We start from the raw sequence: 23,165 nt of genomic DNA on the forward strand, positions 1-23,165 counted from the left end.
GGGTCCGGAGACCAATGGGGAGCCAGTGCAGCTTGCGGAGGATAGGTGTAACATGGGTGTATCTGGATACACCCATTATCGCTCGAGCAGCTGCATTCTGGACCAACTGCAGTCTTCGAACACTCTTCAGGGGCAGCCTCATGTAGAGCGTGTTACAGTAATCCAGTCTTGAGGTGATGAGGGTGTGAGTGACTATTCGAAGTGCCTCCCAGTCCAAATAGGGCCACAACTGGTGCACCAGGCGAACCTGGGCAAAGGCCCCCCTGGTCACAGCCAACAAGTGGTGTTCTAACATCAGCTGTGGATCCAGGAGGACCCCCAAATTGCAGGCCCTCTCCGAGGTGTGTATAATTTCACCCCCCCAGGCTAAGAGGTGGAATGTCTGGACCATCTTTGGGAGGCAACATCAATAGCCACTCGGTCTTGTCTGGATTGAGTGCAAGCTTGTTCACTCCCATCCAGACCCTGACAGCCTCCAGGCACAGGCACATCACTTCAACTGCTTCGCTGAGTTGGCACGAGGCGGACAGATACAATTGGGTATCGTCCGCATATTGATGAAATTTGATCCCGTGCCGGCGTATGATCTCACCCAGCGGCTTCATGTAGATGTTAAATAGGAGGGGGGAACAGGACCGAGCCCTGCGCACCCCATATTTGAGGGGCCTAGGGGTCGATCTCTGTCCCCAACCAACACCGACTATGACCTGTCCGAGAGGTAGGAAAAGAACCACTTTAGGACGGTGCCTCCCACTCCCACCTCGCGTAACCATCGTAGAAGGATACCATGGTCAATTGTATCGAAGGCCGCTGAGAGGTCAAGAAGCACTAGGATAGAGGAATGTCCTCTATCCCTGGCCCGTCAGAGATCATCAATCAGTGCGACCAAAGCAGTTTCGGTGCCGTAACCAGGCCTGAAACCCGACTGAAAGGGATCCAGATAATCCGTTTTATCCAAGGTCCATCGGAGTTGAGAGGCCACCACTTTCTCAACAACCTTCCCCACAAAGGGGAGGTTGGAGACTGGGCGATAGTTGTTCAAAATGGCTGGATCCAGGGAAGGTTTCTTAAGGAGGGGTCTCACCACCGCATCCTTTAGAGGATGCGGGAAGGATCCCTCCAGAAGAGAGGTGTTAACAATCCTCTGGAGCCAGCCATGTGTCACCTCTCTGCTGGTCAAGACCAGCCAGGAGGGACACGGGTCCAGAAAACAGGTGGAGGCACTCACAGCTCCCATGGCCTTGTCCACTTCCTCAGGAGCGACAAGTTGAAACTCGCTCCATAAAATCTGATCAAGACCTTTCCCCGGCGCCTCGGCTGGTACCGTCCAAGTGGAGTCCAGGTCTGTCCGGATCCGAGCGATTTTATCCGACAAAAACTGAACGAATTCCTCAGCTCTACCTTGCAAGGGTTCGTCCGCATCCCTCCCTTTCAAGAGGGAGCGGCCAACCTAAACAGGGCGGCTGGGCGTGATTCTGCAGATGCAATAACAGCAGAAAAATGTGCACACTTTGCCGCCCGTATCACCACTAGAGAAGTCCTAATAAAGGCTCTTAATTGTGTTCGGTCAGATTCGGAGTTACTAGCCCTCCAACGTCGCTCTAGGCATCTCTTTTGGTGCTTCATCTCCCGGAGTTCCTCGGTGAACCAAGAAGCCCTCCTGGATCCACTCCTGTGGAGAGGCTGTAAAGGTGCAATCCGGTTTAGAGCCTCCACCACCGTTATATTCCAAGCAGCGACCAAGGACTCCACCGGACTGTGGACCAGAGAGTCAGGTATCTCACCAAGCGCCGTCTGAAATCCCATAGGGTTCATCAGGTGCCTGGGGCAGAACCACCTAATCGGTTCCCCCTCCCTACAGAGGGGGATTGGTTTCCGAAAGTCGAGCCTCAGTAGGAAGTCATCTGACCATGACAAGGGCAAGATCTTGATGCCCTTCAAATCAAGAGAGAAATACGAGGTTGAGCGTGTGCCCTGCTGAATGAGTCAGATCTTGAATTACCTGGGTCAAGTCCATGGCTGTCATGGAGGCCATGAACTCCTGCGCTTCGTCAGAGCGATCACCGAGTGACGGCAGGTTGAAATCCCCCAGCACTACAAGCCTGGGGAACTCAACCGCCAGCTCGGCTACTGACTTGAGGAGCACAGGCAGGGCTGTTGCAATGCTGTTGGGAGGTAGGTACATTAGCAACTAACCCATTTGACCCCCAAGGTCCAACTTCACCAGGAGGGGCTCATTTAGCAACAACAGCCTGAGACCAGGGCCCTGACAACTCTCGCCATCTGGTCCTGGAGTGGAGCTAGTAAGGCCGGAAGGAGGGATCGCTGTGACGTAGCAAACCCTCCTTCCCCGGTAATGGCTAGCCCTATAGCTCCCGTCAAACCTGCCTCTCCCAACCATGACTGGAATGCTCCGGCCCATCCCCGCGCCCATAGACCCCACTCTCCCCCCCGTAGCCTCCGTTCTCTCCGGCAGGCCATTTATATAATTCATTCTAGGACGAGAGGTAGGCCTGGGCCCCCTACCACTTCTGCTTCAGCACTCAGTGGAGGAGGCACCAGGCTGTACTCCCAGTCCTCTCATACATACCACAGTCACTCACTCATACAGTCCCCACAAGAGTCAATTAAAAGTACAAAATACAATGGAATACAGTAGATAATATAAATTAAATAAAAGTGGGTACAAGCATCAGCAATCATACCATACACACCTACATCCATAAAAATTGTGGAGAACTTAGGCTCAGTCAGTAAGTTTGCGCAATTATAAGATGGGAAACAAAGATGGAAAAGGAGGGAGAGCTCCTCCACTCCTCTCCCTCCTATAAGTCCCGAAGAGAACCACAGAGGGCCAAGGCTCCAGAGTCGTGATGAGTGGAATAGCTGCAGATGGAGGGGGCATAAGCACCAGATTGAGACAGGATGCAAGTTCGAAGCTTTCCCCCCCCCTCCAATTCTCGTTGTAGTCCAGAAGGAGAAAAATAGGGCCAGGACTGCAGATGACATAGCGGTCATGGGGGCCAGAGTAAGTGGAAGACAGAAAGGTCAATGGCTCCCCAGAAACAGTAGGGCTAGATCGTAACAGCTGGGCAGATGAAATGGTGGTCGCGGTGGCCGGGTTAGGTGGAAAAGCGACTGGCTCTCTCAGACAACAAGACCAGTCGCGGTGGCCGAAGCAGATGGAAAGCGGTGACTCGTCCCCCCCCCAACAGCAGAACTTGGTCGCAGCTCGGCTGTAGCAGCCAAAGCGGTAGAATGGCGGGAGGGTCGGCCAGTGCGGATGAAGTAGCAGTAGAGTCCACAAGCCCCTCAAAACTCCCCAAAGCTCCACCAAGCAGCTGAGTTAGGTAAAGAGGCGGACGCAGCAGTCGGAGCAGGAAGAATGGCGGCAAGGTCGAGGCTCCTCCGAACAGCAGAGCAGCTGAGCCGCGGGGGTTGGGACAGATAGAGCAGATGAAGCAGACCCACGGTGGCTGAGACAAACAGACCCGTTCTTTCTCAACCACAAAAGTCGGCCACGGCAGCTGGAGTGGAGGAAATAGTGGGCGCGGTAACCAAGCAAACGAGGCAGCAGCAGTCAGCAAGCCCCCCCCCCCAAGGGTCCTCCAAACTCTTCCAAGGTGTCCGAGCCGGCAAGCAGCGAAGCGGCAGTGGCGGCAGTCAAAGAAAGGTCCCTCTGCTGTTGCCATTTAAAAACCAGAGTATCCCAGAATTAGAAAACATTTTTTCCTGTATTTTTCTTTGTCCACACAGCAACCTCCTCCAAACTCTCCTCTTGCTCCTCCTCATGGGCTGAGCCTCCCAGCGTCCTGCCACTCCCCACCGCCATGCCTCCACCACCACCACCACTACTGCCGCCGCTTCTACTGCTACAGGCCTCCCTGTAGTTGCTGCCAGAGTCACAGTGGATGACTCTGCTTAGTGCTTAACTGTTTAAAAAAGCCTCTTTAAAAAGTGCCCTCTACAAGAGGAGGCGGGAGAACCACGTGCCTCATTTAGTCTATCTTTATGATCACTCAAGCAAGGTTAAGCAAGGGTTAAAAGCTGAAAAATTACTTATGTAGATGAGGCACGTGGTTCTCTCGCCCATAGAGGGCACTTTTTTTTAGAGGCTTTTTAAAACAGTTAAGCAGAGTCATTCATTGGAGACTCTGGCAGCAGCTAACCCAGCATGACCTCAGCAGCTCTTGCCTTTTTCCTTTTACATTTTTACATTTTCATCATGGCAGACAAGAGCAGATTTGAAATCCTCTGTGAAACAGCTGGAAAAGGTATGTGGGTCAGAGGGAGGGGGAGGAATTCAAAATTAATGTAAGTTGTATTATTGTAAGTAATTTGTGTTTCTGTGTGTTTTACCCTCCTCTGCTGGAGCGTGGGCTGGCACTTTTTTTAAATGTTTCGGCAACCCAAAACTGTTAAATTCAGCAGGCATGTTTATAATTAAGTGTGGGATGTCTCCATTAATATAATCTGCCCCTTTCTCCTTCTGATGGTGTTTTGTAGGAGAGGGGAGAAAGATGGGTTCTCCCTTGGTGTGGTAGAGCCCTTCCGAAAGCCCTGCCGCTGTATCCGCCATAGAGGCATCCCACGGGATGCCTCTATGTCAGACACAGTGGTGGGGCTTTGGCAGGGCTTTCGGAACACTGTAATTTTGTATGGTAATCCACACATAATATGTGAAAACATGTGCTTATTGACAACAACAGATATGTATAAAAGAGGAAAATAATATTCCCATATTTCTCTTGCAGCTTAAGGACTAAGCACTTTAGAATGCATTCAAACTTTTTTACATATCTATGTGCATTTTGGGAATTTATCATAAACTTGTATGCTGTTTGCTCATATTAACGTCTGTGATCAATCCTTAATATTTTAGATGTTCTCCAGTGATAAAAAATCAAAGAAACTGCAGAAAATATAATTATATTCAGTAGCAACTGTGAGGGAGCAACAAGGCAAATAAAATATTCCTTCTTCATATTCAGATGATGTGAAAAATACAACACCAGCATGCTGCCTCCAAAATCCTTTTGCAAACACAGTTGCTTCTCAGAAGTATTATCTGTAAGAAAGCCAAAACATTCCAACTGTGCAGTTGCTTCTTTCTATTGGGTTTTATTGGAGGTGGGGATGGATGGGGTAGAAGTAATAGTATGCAACTTCCTTTGGCTGAAAGTCTATACCAGCATGTCAAGGCCTTTCTTTTAAAAGTGGGTGGACCAAGAATCTCAAATTGGTCTCTGCAACATGTTTTCTCCTCTAAAACCCCATCAAAACTAGAAAATGGGTTATTTTTTTAGATTTCCCAATCTGGAAGTGGATCTGAGAAAAGGTATGATCAGGAGGTCAGAAGGGATCAAAGCCTTTTCATTGCCTGCCACAAGTATTCCTTGGTGTGTTGGTGATAAAATATATCCATGGGTGCATATAGGTGTAAGCATAGAAAAAGTGTGGCTGGAAAACATATTCATAATTAGTGAAACAATCCTAAACAGCCTCAAAGTTATTTTTTATTTTTTAAAAAAAAATCTAAAGGAAGAGTAAAGCAATATTTTTGGTATGAGGGGTGCTTTTAGCTATGGAAACATGTTGTGGAAGCTATCACAAAATGGTTTTTTTGCTGTAGGGAGACAATTACAAAACATCTGTTAGAGAGCTGACGTCGTGACGGCACAATGTGCAATCTTGGTGCTCCGAGATCACAGTCAAATTCCTGCTGCTGGATGGTCCATTTGGACTTAAACTGTCCTGCAGAGATGGTGATTGAGAAGGGTACCTCCTGCTGATCTCAGGGACACTGCAAAATCCCTGAAAGATCCAGGAATAGCCTTTTTTCCCAGTGACAGAAACGCAACTATGAAGCTGCTGAAGTTGGGACAGCTCCGGAATGGGAAGAAAGTAGAAAGAGAAAGTGTGCCAAATTGGTGAGGAAATTTTATTATTAGAGGAAGAGACTACCCAAGAAAAAAAATTAAGTTAAGATTGAAGACAAAAGACTGTAGGCAGTAAGATTGATCTGCATTGAACTTAGTGTGTTACCCAGTTTCTAATTTCTTTTTTTTCATGGATGGAAGTTTTGCAGGGGCTCCCTAATTTTTAAACTGAATGGATTAATTCTTTCTTCTTCTTTTTCACTTTTGCTTATACCTATGGATTAAAATTCTCCTTTTTTTTTTATAATGCTTGATTTGATTGATTGGATTGTTTTTGCTCTCGATTTAAGGGGTTTTTTTTCTTAAGCTTGGAATATAAAGAAGAAAATAAGAAGGAGTATAAAGAGGGTTGTAACAACAGGAGGAAAAGCAGTTACACTGCCAGTTAGAGGCTGGAAGCTAGATACATTGTTTTTTCTTCTTTCTCTTTGATCACTTGAGATTCAAGGTTCTTTCAGCTTGTTTACTGACAGTGATAGTAGGAAGAGCACAAGTTGTTTATACAGGTGCCTTTTGGAAGTTCTATCACTAACTTAACTATTGGAGGGAAGACAACATTTTGACTTGAAAGATAATAAATGAACCTGTTTGAAGTTTATTAAAATAGCCCTGAACCCTATAGTGGCAGTATCTGCAAAATTGAAAGAATGTCCCAGCAGAATAAAGAAACTGTAACATTGCAAATGATTATGTTTGAAATTCAAAATCTATTATTTGTGACAGATAGAATTGAAAAGAGATTGGAGAATATGGAATACAAAACAGAAAAATCTGATGGACAAACTGAGGGTGTTTACCAAATGAAGAAAGTGGAGGACAGAGTTCAAAAGATGGAAGAAAAAAATGAGCAAAGAGATAAGAAAACTGTGGATTCTAACAACAAAGTGAGCATGATTGGTAATGGCAAGAGCAGAATATGGAAAGGGGAGATGGATGGATTGGAACTCTACCCCAGACTTCAAAGCACAGAAGAAGAAAAGAGAGAAAAATTGATGGAGATAAGGAGAGAAATCTTGATAGAAGCACTAGTGATAATCAAAGATAAGCTGATGCAAAGAACAGATGTTGGGTTTCAAGCTTTTGTGAGATATGAAAGGAACAGCATGTTGCCAAGGGAGGTTTATAAAAGATTTATTAAGAAAGTAACTAGAACATTAATGCTACAAATGGCAAGAGATATAAGACCATACTATTGCTGGAGGATACAGGTTGATGCAATGAATACGTATAATAAAAATTAAGCTAAATTTAGTTTACTAGTGGTATGTATAAAATGAAGTGACAATAGCTATAGTTAAATAATGATTAAAAATGATAACAATACATATAGATATATTAGTTTGATATTATGAAATTTTATATAAACAATATATGGAGATTATGAGAGGAGGTTTAAAAGCTTTATCTAGAATATTTTATAAAGATGTATTGTGATTGGATGATTTTAGGATGATATAATGGAATGTTATCCTATAATTCTAGATTTTGAATATTATATATAAAAGGACATAAAAACAATTATAGTCAAATTAAGGTTGAGATATAATAATTGAGATATATGAATATAGATGAATTTAAAATATGTGATTTGATATGAAAAGCAGGTGGTGACTATCGAAGAGATGCATGGAAATACTGTAACCAACTGACACACTTTCTGCAATTTGTAATGGAAGATGGGTTTTTTTTAATTTTTATATTTGTTTGTCCTTGTTTAAAAAACAAATAAAAATTGTTTTAAAAAACAAAACATGTTATATTGCACACACTAATGAAATAATTCCATAGAATATTAGTCGAAACTTATGTTTGCTTTTGTCTTTATTTTGTGGGGGATGGTGGGACGCAGGCACGCTTCAAAATATGCCTTTAGAATCAGGGCTTAAGTGTTGCCTGGAATATTTTTGTAAAAAAAGGGTTTTGTGAGATAGGTGGACCTCATGCTTTAGGAACTGTGATTCCTTCTAGAGATGGCAAAAACATTTCTGTAATTTGCAACAAGAAAGTCTTAATTAGCTGGTTATTTTCTTAGCTTACAGTTGTTTGCCAATAACACCAAAAGAAAGGCATAGATATTAGCTTTCAAAAATACTTTCAATACTTATAATACAGTTAACTCTTTATTAGGGTCATTCATATTCAGAATAAGAATATAACAAAGTAAAACAAAATGTGTGGCAAGATTCTATCAAACTTTGGATCCTGAAAAATCCTGAGACTTAAATAATTTGTCATTAACCCAATTCCTAATGGCTCAATTGGCCAGACTCAACAAACCACAGAACAAATATTGGCCAGGCTAACAATAACAGTTGTATCTTTGTATGCTAATAAAAATGGAAGCAAAACATATATCAGAATCATCTGGCTTGTTGGTCAAAAATGGAATGGCATGAATATCTCAAGAAAACCAGCAATTTACTAAAAATAATAATTCAGGATCACAAGCTCCTCTGAGACTTAAAGGCAAACCTGATATCTCATAAGTATACTTTAAAATTTACTCTCCACTCTACTGATAGTAAAATATCAAGGTGAGACAGCATAAAAAGTAATTTCACTGGTCCTATTGCAATTCAAACAGAATAACAACATCAAACTTTCTTTTTTCATCTTAACTGCATAAGATTTACATTACAAAATAAAAACAGAACTTCCAAATGAAAGCTCAGATATTCTGTGATTTGCAATCAAGCTTTTGAAAAGGAAATGAACACCTGGGGGGAAATACCCTTTTGAAAAGTCATGTGTACTGCTTTAACAGAATAACAGAATTGGAAGGGGCCTTGGAGGTCTTCTATCCAAGCTTTTGCTCAAGTAGGAGACACTATAACATTTCAGACAATCAGTTGTCCAATCTCTTCTTAAAAACTTCCAATGTTGGAGACTGGCAATTTCTGAAGGCAAGCCGTTCTACTTATTATTTCACCTGTTAGAAAATTTCTCCTTATTTCTAGGTTTATCCTCTGTTTAATTAGTTTACATCCACTGTTTCTTGTTCTGCTTTATACACGATTTTCACAGCTGAAGAAAATTCTGTATACCACTATGATATAATGGAGTAGTAGGGGGGGGGAGGTTAGGAACCCTTATACTTAGCAATAGCAATAGCAATAGCAATAGCAATAGCAATAGAATAGCTTTCAGCCCTCTCTAAGCGGTTTACAGAGTCAGCATATTGCCCCCAACAACAATCCGGGTCCTCATTTTACTCACCTCAGAAGGATGGAAGGCTGAGTCAACCCTGAGCCAGTGAGATTTGAACAGCCGAACTGCAGAACTGCAGTCAGCTGAAGTAGCCTGCAGTGCTGCATTTAACCACTGCGCCACTTCGGCTCTCTTACTTGTACACTTAAACATTGGATGTATGCTAAGTTAATTGAAGTGCATTCTTCCTTCTGAAATGCTTAAGTGGATGAAATATCAAAACTGGAAGCATTTCTAAGGTAGTCAGATTTTAGAAACCGCACTAAAGTCCTTGAATTCAGTCCTGTTCAGTTGATAGATAAGATTCTAGCTTTTTAAAAAGTTGTCCTTTTAAGGTCTTTGTCTTCATATTGCTTTTTTGTTTTTTCATTGTTCTCTGAACCATAATGTGCGGCCTATGCCATACTTTCACTGACTATTCCTTTTGGTATGTCTCAGTTTTCTCGATCTCTGCCTTGATCCACAGTTTTCCAGCTTATTTTCTAAATATAATAATACAACTGTAAGTTTAAAATACTATTAATAGAACACATTCTACACACCATTTAAAATGTTGGCAGAAGGAAAAGCACAAGGGAGGGCAGAAATCACAGACCCAATTTTAATGAAGGAAAGACCTGGCTGAGGAGACAGGTAATTAATTGTGGGCAAGGAAGGACCATCCAGACTTCTCACAGCGAAGATCCACATAAGAAGCCATAATATACCTGTATATTGTTGAGCACACAGAAAAGGATCTTCTTTGACAATCTTTGTCCTGAACGAGAGCTGATAGGTGAAATTATCCTCTATCCTGACTCCAAATTGTTTAGGGACCAACCTTCATGAAGAAGACTCTCAGCAGGTGACTCTGTCAGAAATGTTGAAAGGAGATACCCTGTTTCCCTGAAAATAAGACCTCCCTGGATAATAAACGCAATTGGGCCTTTGAGTGCAAGCAGTAAAATAAGCCATCCCCTGAAAATAAGCCCTCCCCATAAATATTGTAACACAGCAGCAGCCATGATGTGACCATGCTCACCACCTCCTGCACCTCAAAAATAATAAGACCTCCCTGAAAATAAGGCCAAGCACTTATTTTGGGGTTTAAAAGAAAATAAGACCCTCTCTTATTTTTGGGGAAACACAGTAGCAAAATGGGGCACGATGAAATTGAATAATAGTCAAGGGCTCACAGACTGGAGCCATCCCCATTTACTCATTAAATTCCATTCTTTGCTCATTTATATTGTCATGTTCTTTTTTCTGTCGATGGTGATTTTGGGCTTTGGTATTGTATTTACTTGTGCTGATAAATAAGTGAAATAGATTATGGGTTATAATTCATATCAACCAGCTTTCAGTTCCTTTGTAATAATTTTTGGTGTTATGCTGTTTTACTTTTCCTAATGTAATGCAGAATGGACAAGATTTGTGGAATCTACATTTCAAATAAATAGCCTTCTGCATAGAAACCAGGGATGGATTCCTGCCAGTTCTAACCTCTTCTATAGAATAGGTTCCAGAAATCTACAGTGCTGTTTAGAACCGGTTCCAGCTCCTTCCTCCCGCCCGTCCGCACATCATCAAGATGAAGAGCGAAAGGAGGAATTCTAGGAATTAAAGTCCACAAGTCTTAAAGCTGTCATGTTTGAACACTCCTGGTTTTTTTTTTCTAAAGTTTAGGGGTGCAAGGGTCTTGTAACTTGACAGCTTTAAGATTTGCGTGCTTCAAATGCCAGAGTTTCTGAGCCAACATTTTGGTTGCTAAGCAAGAGTGTTGTTAAGTGAGTTTCACCACATTTTACAAGTTGGCCACGCCCACCCAGTCACATGGCTGTCAAACCACTCCCACCCAGTCACATGGCTGGCAAGCCACTCCTACCTGGTCACATGGCAGGCCACATCTACAGAAGAGGTTCTAAAAATTTTTGAAATCCACCACTGATAGAAACACAATAACAAGCTGCTCCCTAGCTTCATATCATCTCTGAAGGTTATGCTGGTCCTTCCATACAATACAACATACCACTTTCCAGTTTCATATTATGCCCAAAGGTTATCCTATGCCTTCCAACAGATTCTTAATTTCCACCCACACCATTCCATTAAGGATCTAAATGCTACACTAAACCTCATTAATTTAATTGAACCGGGAGGCCCTCACAACAGTCACTCGTGCCCTTGTGACCTCTAGGCTGGAATACTGCAACATGCTCTACATGGGGCTGCCCTTGAAGAGCATCCGGCGACTTCAGCTAGTCCAGAATGCGGCCGCGCGAGCGATTGTGGGTGCACCTCGGTTCACCCACATAACACCTATCCTCCGTGAGCTGCGCTGGCTACCTGTCGATCTCCGGGAGCGCTTCAAGGTGCTACTTGCCACCTATAAAGCCCTTCATGGTAGTGGATCTGGATACTTGAGAGACCGCCTCCTGCCAATTACCTCCTCGCAACCGATTAGATCACATAGATTAGGCCTCCTCCGGATTCCATCTGCCAGTCGGTGTCGACTGGCAACCACGCGGAGGAGAGCCTTCTCGGTTGTAGCTCCTGTTGTAAGTTAGTCCTCGCTGTTACGAATGACAGCTCGGCAGCAGCCAGGTGCGTCTTAGCCAATCAGACGCGCCTGTCAGTTGCCGGGCGAGTCTGAGGAACTATAAAAGGCAGACTCGTTCAAACTGTCAGTTGTTCAGCACCAGAGCAGACGAACACTCCAGTCCAGCTGGAGCTGCTTCTCTGCCTCTCTCTCTACACAGATCATCCTTCTGTTGCTACATTGTTAAACCAGCACCCTGCCTGGTTGTTACCTGTTACTGTTACAAGTTGTGTTAAAATAAATTGGTTACAGAGTTACCGGACACGAGCCTCTGTCTCATTCCTTTTTTTTCTTTCCTACATTGAGGGCCTGTCAGGGCCGCCGCTATGGCCAGCAAGCGACATCAACAGCAGCCTCCGGTTGTAGCCAACCTCAGTAAGCTCCCAGGCGCGGCCTCCATCCGTCCGAGGGACGGGCTTCCTACGCTTAACCTCGACTGGAGCCGCCGCCGCTACTCAGGGACGAGCTATGGACCGTGATGGCTAAACTGCACCAGCTGTGCCTGCCTGCCTGCCTGCCACCAGCTGTTCCTACGGCATGCCTGCCACCAGCTGTTCCTACGGCACTCCAACCACCTCGTTCCAACCGCTGCATTCAACAACAGCCTCGTTCTCCAGGCTGCCACCTAGCACCACCGGCTACGCTCTCTCAGCCTGTCTAAAGCCTCTCCAACACTAGCACACTCACAACATACACCAGACTGTCCTCTACACCATGAGCACGTCCGTTCCTATGCAACACTGCCACCGCTTGCTTCTCGAACCAACGAGAGCCTCCTTAAACCCAACGAGAGCCTTCCTACAACACAACGAGAGCCTCCCTGCTGCAAAGATTCCAAAGGACCTGTTTTTTTTCCCTGGTTCTAAAATTTAGCTGGGCATGCGCAGAACTGGGGGGAAGGAGAGAGATTGAATATGCAAATACCAGCTGCGACGTGATTGGCTGGTCATTTGGTCTTTAGAACTGGGGGGAAGGAGTGTTGCATATTCAACATGCAAATACCAGCTGCGACCTGATTGGTTGGTTGTTTTGACAGTTGGTCTGAGTGCTAGTATAAATACCCTGACAGTTGCAGGGAACGTTTGAATCGCTTGTCACCTGTGTTATAATAAAGATCTGTCTTGCACATGGCTCCTGCGTGTCAATTCCCTCACAACAACAACCCACACGTTATAATACTGGCAACGAGGACTGGGGACCTGTAACCAGAAGAAAAAGGAACCAACTGCCACTTCTCCAACCAACTGCTATGGCCGGAATGCCAATGTTTGCCCCTTTTGGGGTTGGAGGTGAAACCTGGGAGGCATTTCTTGAACGGTTTGAATGCTTTTTAATCGCTAACAACCGTCAAGGTCAGTCTCAAGCGAGGAAATGTGGGTTCTTCCTTACGGCTTGTGGCCCAGAAATGTTTGCCACCGCAAGGTCCTTTGTCGCCCCTAGAGCGGTGTACGACCTCACCTGGCAAGAACTAACAGACGGATTGCAGGCATACTACGCACCTACTCCATCTCAAATAGCCAGACGCTTCGCTTACCGCAGGCGAGTCCAAAAGCCTGCAGAAACGGTAAATCAATTTTTGCAAGCCTTGAGAGTTGCTGCAGCGCAGTGTGAGTTCCCAGATCTTGAGGCAAATCTCGCAGAGCAATTCGTCTGTGGCCTAAAGGATATTTTTCTCAGGCGTAGACTTTTGGGCAAGCCTAAGGTCACATTAGCTTATGCCATAGACGAGGCTCGCGCTGCGGAGTTGGCAGATTCATCCTCCAACGAAATAGAACGCTACCTCGCGCAGATGACGGTTGCTGGAGGGTTACCTGCCACTCAAGCCTCAACCGTTCCAACTCGTCCTCCGCTCCAGCAGCCAACGTACATTACAAATCTAATTGATGAGCTAGCCCCCCTGCCTGACTATCTACAACAACTTCAGGAAGATAGACTTGGAGCACAACCCCGCCGTCAGCAGCCTCGACAGAGTCAAGCCATCAGCCGTTTCCCTTCAAACTCCTCTGCTTGCATTGGCTGTGGCGGAGCGCACGCCCGGGCTAATTGCCCCTTCAAGGCAGCGGTTTGCCGCCGCTGCGGGAAGAAAGGACATTTAGCCCATGTCTGCAAGGCTTCACTTCCTACTCCTTCTGCAGCAATCCAGCCACCTCCTCCATATGGTCCTCCTCCACCCCCGCCGAAGAGCTCGCAGCAGCGGAAACCTGCTCAGCGTCAAGACGAATGCTTTAACATCAATCAAGCTTCTTCGTCCCTGCATGACACCTCCATCAACTCATCCTCACAGGGTACGGACAAAATCAATATTAAAATACTGATTGAAGGGAAGCCGTGTCAGATGGAAGTGGACTCTGGCTCATCAAAATCCCTTCTTTCTTGGGACACTTTTTCTATGTTGTGCCCCCACGTGAAACGTTGTCACTTGTCACCCCTTAACGCAATTTTAACAGACTATCAAGGCTCCCATATCTCTATCCTTGGTTCATATGCCTTGAGGGTTTCTTATGGCAAGTTTTGCGCTGTTTTACCTGCTTTAATTGTTCAGAAACCCTTACCAGCAATTCTGGGGTTAGAATGGTTTTCTCCCTTGGGTATCTCCCTTCAGGGGATTCATTCTACTGCGGACACGCCCCCAGACATAGCAGCAGTCTTGTCAGACTATGCTGATATCTTTGATGGCCAGCTAGGCCATTACAAAGGCAGCCCCATATCCCTTAGCTTGGACCCCCAGGTTGCACCAATCAGACTGAAGGCCCGCAGGGTGCCCTTTGCATTAAGGCCAAAGGTTGAAGCTGAGCTCGATAAGCTCGTGGCGCAGGGCATACTGGAGCCCGTCGACCACTCACCTTGGGAGACCCCCATTGTGATTGCGGTGAAGGCCAACGGCTCCATTAGGATCTGCGCCGACTATAAGTCGACCATCAACCTTGGCCTTCAGGCAAACCTCTATCCAGTCCCTGTTGTACAGCACCTGCTCCATTCCTTGGGGCAGGGCCGTATTTTCGCTAAACTGGATATGGCGCAGGCCTACCAGCAACTCCCTGTGGATGACGATGCGGCGGCTGCCCAAACCATCGTCACCCACCGGGGGGCTTTCCGTTGTCGCCGCCTTCAATTCGGTGTTTCCGTTGCCCCGGGGATTTTCCAGAGCCTCATGGAACGTCTGCTCCATGGGCTCCCTGGAGTGGTACCTTACTTTGATGACGTCCTGATCGCTGCTGACAGCCGCTCAGACCTCATCAAAGTACTGAGGAAAGTCCTCGACCATTTCAGGGGCGCGGGTCTTAAATTTAAACGCAGCAAATGTTTCTTTGCTGTGCCCCAAGTGGATTTCCTGGGCTTCACAATTGATGCCCAGGGAATTCATCCTACCCCTTCTAAATTGGCAGCTATCAGGAACGCTCCCACTCCTACTACAAAGGCGCAGCTCCAATCGTTCCTGGGGCTTCTAAATTTCTATGCACCTTTCATTCCTCACAAGGCATCACTAGCTGAGCCGCTACATTGGTTGCTCGACCGATCCGCGCCTTGGCAATGGGGCAGCCGCGAAGCGCATGCATTCGCGGCTGTCAAATCCCTGCTGACGTCAGAGGTAGTCTTAGTGCAATATAGCGACAAGATGCCCCTGACTCTAGCATGTGATGCCTCCCCCGTCGGTTTGGGGGCTGTTCTGAGTCACGTCCTGCCCAATGGCTCAGAAGCCCCCATAGCTTTTTATTCCAGAACACTGTCCTCGGCTGAGAGGAACTACAGCCAGATTGACAAGGAGGCTCTGGCTGCAGTGTCTGGAATCAAAAAGTTTCACGACTACCTATACGGGCGGCACTTCACCCTATTCACAGACCATAAGCCACTCCTTGGGCTACTGGCTGGTGATAGACCGACCCCTCCTATCCTGTCCCCAAGGATGACCCGCTGGACGGAGTTCTTAGCGGCGTATTCTTACGCCCTGTGCTACCGTCCGGGCAAGCAAATAGGGCATGCAGATGCCCTTAGTCGCTGCCCTCTTCCGGACACGGAAGATCAAGCGGTTCCTTGCCGTTCTGTTCTGGCAATTGCTCAGTTAGAATTGCCATTGACTTCTACTGATGTGGCCGCCTGCTCTCGGTCTGACCCCACACTGTCACAGCTATTGAACTGGGTCCTGAGAGGCTGGCCTGCGGGTAAGTTACCACCTCAGTTCAAGCACTTCAAGAACAGACAGTGGGAGCTTTCTATACATTCAGACTGCCTACTGTGGGGCGACCGTGTGGTCATCCCAACGGTCCTCCGACAACAGATTCTGCAACGTCTCCATGAAAGTCACCCCGGAGTAAGCAGAATGAAGGCCCTTGCTCGCAGTTTCGTTTGGTGGCCAGGGTTAGATGCAGAGATCGAAGCCTGGGTCGCCAAATGCGAAACCTGCCAGCAGTCCCGACCATCTCCTCCTTCCTCTCCCTCCCAGGAATGGGAGATGCCTCGGGGTCCCTGGTCTAGAATACATATAGATTTCGCTGGCCCCTTTCACGGCCAGACTTTCCTTATAGTTGTGGACGTGTACTCTCGATGGGTGGAAGTATTGCTCATGCACTCCACCACATCTGACAGTACTGTGCGAGCCTTGCGACGATTGTTCGCAACCCACGGGTTGCCGGACACAGTAGTGTCCGACAACGGCCCGCAATTCACGTCTACAACGTTCCAAACATACCTGGCCGAGCAAGGGGTCCGCCACGCGCTGGTTGCCCCTTACCACCCGGCCAGCAATGGCCGAGCGGAAAGGGCGGTTAGATCTGCCAAGGAGGCTTTGGGCCGTCTAAACCATGGAGACTGGCAGGCAAGGGTGGATGCTTACTTATTGGCACAGCACTCCACACCTTGCCCCCTGACACAGAAAAGCCCCGCGGAGATGTTGATGGGCAGGCGCCTGCAGACCACCCTGGATAGATTGCATCCCGTCTATTCAGGAATTCAGTCTGGCAACCTGGGGCCTCCAACCCCCTCCCGCACTTTTAAGCCTGGGGACCTGGTTTGGGCTAGAAACTATGGAGGAGAGACGAGATGGGTGCCTGCAATTATAACCGAAATAACAGGGCCCGTTTCCTACAGGATTCGAGTTTCAGATGGATCAACCTGGAGAAGACACCTGGATCAATTGAGACAACGACGGTCATCAGAAAATGATTCTCAAGCCGACACGCAAGGTCCTGGCTTAACCGTTTCTCAGCCAGACCTGAACCCGCAACCGCAGTTAAATAACCACAACTCTCCAGCCTTCTCCAATCCAGGCCAGCCTAGCTCAGTATCACAGCCCAGCAGTGCTTCTCAATCCGGAGTTGAAAACCCCAACCCATTACGTTTAGGCCAACATAGACCTAGCCTTCCCCTTCCAGAGGCCGCCTACCGGCCTAGTCATAAGCCGTCAACATCCTCGGCCGTGCCCCCTTCGCCCAGCTTACCATTCAGTGGGAGTCATCCATTCAGGGTTCCTCTGCCATCAGACGTCACCTGGAGCTTCATTCCCCGAGGGGAGGAGCTCAGACAGGGACATCAATGCGATGATCCGCCTGCAATGCAATTGCGGAGTTCGGGGCGTGTCTGCCGTTCTCCTGTATACTTACAAGACTACGCGTGCGCAAACATCACGCATGCGCACAGCTGGGGGGGAAGAAGTGTTGTATAGTAAAAGTTAGTCCTCGCTGTTACGAATGACAGCTCGGCAGCAGCCAGGCGCATCTTAGCCAATCAGACGCGCCTGTCAGTTGCCGGGCGAGTCTGAGGAACTATAAAAGGCAGACTCGTTCAAACTGTCAGTTGTTCAGCACCAGAGCAGACGAACACTCCAGTCCAGCTGGAGCTGCTTCTCTGCCTCTCTCTCTACACAGATCATCCTTCTGTTGCTACATTGTTAAACCAGCACCCTGCCTGGTTGTTACCTGTTACTGTTACAAGTTGTGTTAAAATAAATTGGTTACAGAGTTACCGGACACGAGCCTCTGTCTCATTCCTGAAGATATAATAGCTCCGACCCTTTGGAACAATCTCCCCGTGGAGATTCGTACCCTCAACACCCTCCAGACCTTCCGCGCAGCCCTTAAAATCTGGCTATCCCGTCAGGCCTGGGGCTAAAGATTGTAATCCATCCCCACCCGAATGGTATGAATGTTGTGTTCTTTTTAATTATGTATTGTGCTTATGTGTCATTGTTTGTATCCCCTTTCCCTATGAGTTGTAAGCCGCCCTGAGTCCCCCCCAGGGAAAAGGGCGGCCTATAAATAAACTTTTCCAATTCCAATTCCAATTCCAATTTCAAGAACAGGCATATGAAAGGGATCTACATAGAGCATGAAAATTTGAGGACTAGTACAGCAGAAAGCATTCTGAAGTGCTAGTCATACAATCAGAACATCTCCCTTTATTGTTGACTTGGCATGTCATTGGATTGGATGTGATTGTGAATGATGAATGAGCATAGTAGCCAATAGTTTCCAAAGGAAAGCTATTTTTTCCTATTCTTGTAATTTGCCCACCCAAACTCTGGCAAATAGGTTAGTGAGGGGCATTGTGCTGTTCTTCTACTCTATAACTAGAGTGTATAGGCTCTCTAATGGATATCAGCTATCTGTCAATCACATCAGTCAATCTTCATCTTTATTCAGCTCCTGGGTATTGTCTTGAAATTCATTTTGATATTCATCAAGTTTTCGAACAGTAGATAACAGCAGCTGAGGATGAAAAATGGCTTCTGAGTCAGCACTCTTTTCTTCAAAGATGTGAGCGTGGGTTGTGGAGGGTGTCAGGTAAATTCACAGAAGCTGGAACAAATCTAGGATAGAAAACATGGAGTTGTACTCCTGTGCAAGTTCTAATAAAAAGAAGGAAGCTTGTCATAAAGTTTATTGGCTCTTGTTGCTGCGCAAAACTTCATCAGAAGTTTTTTAAAATCTACTCTGCCGAACTGTTTGCAATATACCCTTGAAATTGCAGTGTCTCTCTCATTACCTTGAAACTGGTGATCAGCCATATGCACCAACAGCAGAATATGAAATAAAGTTAGAACATGAGTTTTGCCTAAGGTCTTTTTCACAGAAGGAAATTTTTGAAAGGATCAAAGAAAAGGAAGAAAACAAGTTTGCCAGACAATTTCAGCTTCTGGAAGAAGACCGAGGGCTAGGGGCATATCTGCATTGCACCTTTACGTTGCTCTTGATCTCTGCTCATGCTAGCTTGATGACTTAAGAAGGTTCTGTCCAAAGCAAAAGACTTAGGCCTCAGTTTGCAAAGTATGCAGTCCACACAGAAGACTACCACACCTTCCATGGGGCAATTCTTTTTTCCTTTCCTGGAAAGCAACTTTCCATCTTTATTTCCTTTCTCACCTGTGTGTGTGTGTGTGTGTGTGTGTGTGTGTGTGTGTGTGTGTGTGTGTATGTATGCACATGCACACGCACGCACGCACACACACACATACAGAAATAGAATATATCTATACCTGTGTGTATGTATGAATGTGTATCAGTGGTGGGTTTCAAAAATTTTTGGAACCTCTTCTGTAGGTGTGGCCTGCTTTCCGGGTCCACTGGTGGAACCTCTTCTAACTGGTTCGGTAGATTTGACGAACCGGTTCTACCGAATAGGTGCGAACTGGTAGGAACCCACCTCTGATGTGTATGTATATACTATCATATATATTCAGAAAGAGAGAAAGAAGAAATGTATAAGTTCAATTCAGACTGAAGTATCAAAATACACATGTATTAAGGAAAGGGACATCATTCAGAGGAAAAAATTTTATTTTAAAAAATATATACTGTTGGCAATCACTTGAGGAAACATTTCTTTTTCTGTGAAGTAGACAATGTACCATTAGAATTAGCCTGTAATGAAAACAAGTACACCAGCCCAAATGGAGAAGGGGCACCAAGGAAACATAAAGGGAAAGAAGAAAACTTTAAAACTGCAGGAGGGAAACCTGTAATTGAATGTTGAAAGGACCTTAGGGGACCAAGGAACAGTCACAGATACTAGACAATAGTCTGATAAGGGGCAGCTGAACTTGAAGAAGCAATGGGTGATTGGCATACAATTCAGAATAATCCCTCCCTAGTTTCTTCATCTGAAAGGAAAGGGGTTAGAGATATAAGACTTGCAAGATGATGTTATAAAGTTAAAGCTAGTACTTAGTACTACTGGGTGTGTGTTTTGTATGGAATACTCTGCCAGATTGAAATAAACCTACATCAATGTCACATCTTTGATAGGAAAAGAGGAGTTCAAAACAAAGTTAACTGCCCTCCCTAGATGGCTGCTAATAATGGGAGCCACAGGGCAATGGGGATAGGATGATTGACTCTGACCTTGATAAAGCAAGTAACATTTATATAGCATATTCCAATATTTCAAAATTACATAAGTAGCATTTTAGAAATTATTGCAACAAGTGTTTGTGAGAGAGATAGGGGGAGGGAGGGGGAGGGAGGGAGAGGGAAAGACAGAGAAAGAAATCTGAAGCTAAGGCATCTGTTAAAGACATTTTGAATCAAGCAATATATTACAATTAGGGGTATTATCTACAATTTGAAATGCAGTCCTTTTATTTTCAAGAAGGTTTATTCATTTAAATAATAAAGAACATTCTAAGAATAATTTCATTATAATATCTCAGTGGACCCAACGTTTCAAACCCAAATTCTCAAAATGTCTAGTTACTTTCTCTTTACACACTGATACACAGAAGACCATAGACTGCAGTGAGCTTAACAGTGGGCTTTTATTATGCTTTGTGTTTGTCCAATCACAACTGGGATGGAGTTGTGTCCAAAGACTTAATCAGACAGGCAGCCCTATAGCCAGCATGGTGAATAAATAATGAACCAAATCAAAATCAGTCATGCATCTAATTGGGACATTTACACTGCTTGAGGCATAGCATGCTTTTCCATGCTAGATATTTGCTAAGTAAAATTAATCAGCTAGTCAGTTTCAAGTGGCAGTCTAAGCTTCAAACTTTTTTAAAGCATCTGACATCTGATGTATTGGTGAAAACACCAATGCCACTCCAGAAGGACATTTCCCAGGACTTGGAAAATAACAGTAACCTCCTCTTTTTTAATACTGGTCTCCTGAGATGCAGTTCCAGTGTTGCAGTCAGAAGGGATACTGACAAATATTGGGGAATTCCACAGATGTCTATATTAAAGAAAGGATGTGCCTAAAAGCAGAAATAAGAGTAGGAAGGAAGATCTTACGATATTAGGAAACTTCTCCTTTGAATGAGAAATGATTTCTCTTTTTGCTTGCCAATGTTTTATTCCTATGAAAGGAAATTCCAGGTTCGAAGTAAATATAGACGCATCCCATTCGTATATGAAGAATCTCTCTCCATAATCTTTCAGTTCAGAAACTCTTGGCAATTATTTGGTCTTGAGAGAAATGCACTCTGCATCTGCTTAGAGGCTCTTTTCATCTATTTTTATATCATATTTTTTAAATTAAAAATGGCATTGAAACCAGATGGCAAGATTGAGTGCAAACACATTCTGGCATTGATTCTTGCTTTGGGAAACATAAGTCTCTTTCCTCTTGTTGAAGTTTCTGTTTTTGAGTAGGACTTCTGTTTAGATTATATTTTGAGAGTAACACTTTCTAAAAGTATCATTAAAAATATCCTGTTCAAATATTTCTATCTGTGTCTCCAAATTCTTCACTCTTCTGTCTTATAGTACTGCAGGCTGGGAGAAATTGTGATGTTATTCAAGTCCAAGGCACCATTGGCCTTTGTCAACTTAATTGATGGGAATTCGCAGTATGCAGTGATATCCATAAAGGCACAGGTTCCATCTTTTTAAGGTTGAACAATGTGAGCATCTCTGTTACTTAGGCAGAGCAATCCTATCAGTCTGAAACACATACAACATCTGCAGACTCTTTCTGCAGCAACAGAAAGCAAGAATTAGGTACATTTGTGATTGGTATTTTTTATTTTAAGAAAATCATCATCATGCAGACTGACTACAAACAGCAGCATGATAAGTAGCAACAATGGTGCATTGAAAGATTTGCAAGAAATACAATTTGCCTGTAAGCAAGAACTGATAGGACCATAAAATAGAGTAAGTCATAGAAAATGAAGGTTAAATTGCTCCGTGACTTCAGAATCCAGACAGACAGGCACATGCCACATAACCCCCTGCACTTAACAGTTGTTGATTAAAAAAAAGACCATAAAAGTCTGGATAGTGGATGTGGCCTGGAGACAGCAGAAGAGAAAAGAAAGAACTGGAGAAGATAACAAAATACAAAGACCTACAAATAGAAATAGAATGACTATGGCAAAGACAAACAAGGCTAGTACCAATAGTAATAGGCACCTTGGGTGAGTCACAAAACAACTGGAGCACCCCTTGAACACCATAGGCATTGACAAATTTGCCATCAGTCAATTGCAGAAAGCAGCTTAACTTGGAACTGCTTCCATTCTACAATGATATCTGTAACACCATCAAACATCTAGATTTGCCTATCCCAGGTCCTTGATAAGGATTCGAGCTGTTGAGCTACCAAACAGCCCCAAAGGCTGTGAATCTCACCAAAGATTAACATAATAATAATAATAATAATAATAATAATAATAATAATAATAATAATAATAATAAAATTATAATATTAAAACAGCAACAAACTGGTGGGAACATCAGCCTGAAAAAGTCACCGAAAATCAGATGGTCAAGATCTTGTGGGATTTCCGTATACAAACCGACAAAATACTGGCGCATAATACACCAGACATCACACTGGTTGAGAAAAATAAGGTCACAATCATAGACATCGCAATACCAGGTGATAGCAGGGTCGCCGAGAAGGAACATGAAAAAATCGCAAGATTCCAGGACTTAAAAATCGAAATTCAACGACTATGGCACAAACCAGCAGTGGTAATTCCAGTGGTAATTGGCACACTGGGTGCTATTCCAAAAGCACTGGAATTACATTTAAAACAGTTAAAAATTGACAAAATCACCATCAATCAAATGCAAAAAGCCGCACTGCTTGGATCTGCACGCATATTACGAAAATACGTTACGACGTCCTAGGCCCCTGGGTGGGGCCCGACTAGTAACCAATGCCAAATCCGGCGAAACAACTGGCCGCTGTGATACAATTGTACAATAATAATAATAATGATGATGATGATGATGATGATGATGAAGAAGAAGAAGAAGAAGAAGAAGAAGAAGAAGAAGAAGAAGAAGAAGAAGAAGAAGAAGAAGAAGAAGAAAATATATTTAAACATTTTTACACTTACTTTGCACAAACTTCCAAAGTTTTACCCAATATTTCTGTAGCAGAAAATCAAATTTACCAACAATTTTTCAAGCGCATGATTTCTTCTTTGTCATGATGTTAACATTATTCCTGAAAAAGCCAATGGGAAGAGTTGTCCTCCTTGGGGTCATAACTGAATC

The sequence above is a fragment of the Thamnophis elegans genome, chromosome 11 (genome assembly GCF_009769535.1).
Source record: "Thamnophis elegans isolate rThaEle1 chromosome 11, rThaEle1.pri, whole genome shotgun sequence".
Lineage (NCBI taxonomy): Eukaryota > Metazoa > Chordata > Lepidosauria > Squamata > Colubridae > Thamnophis > Thamnophis elegans.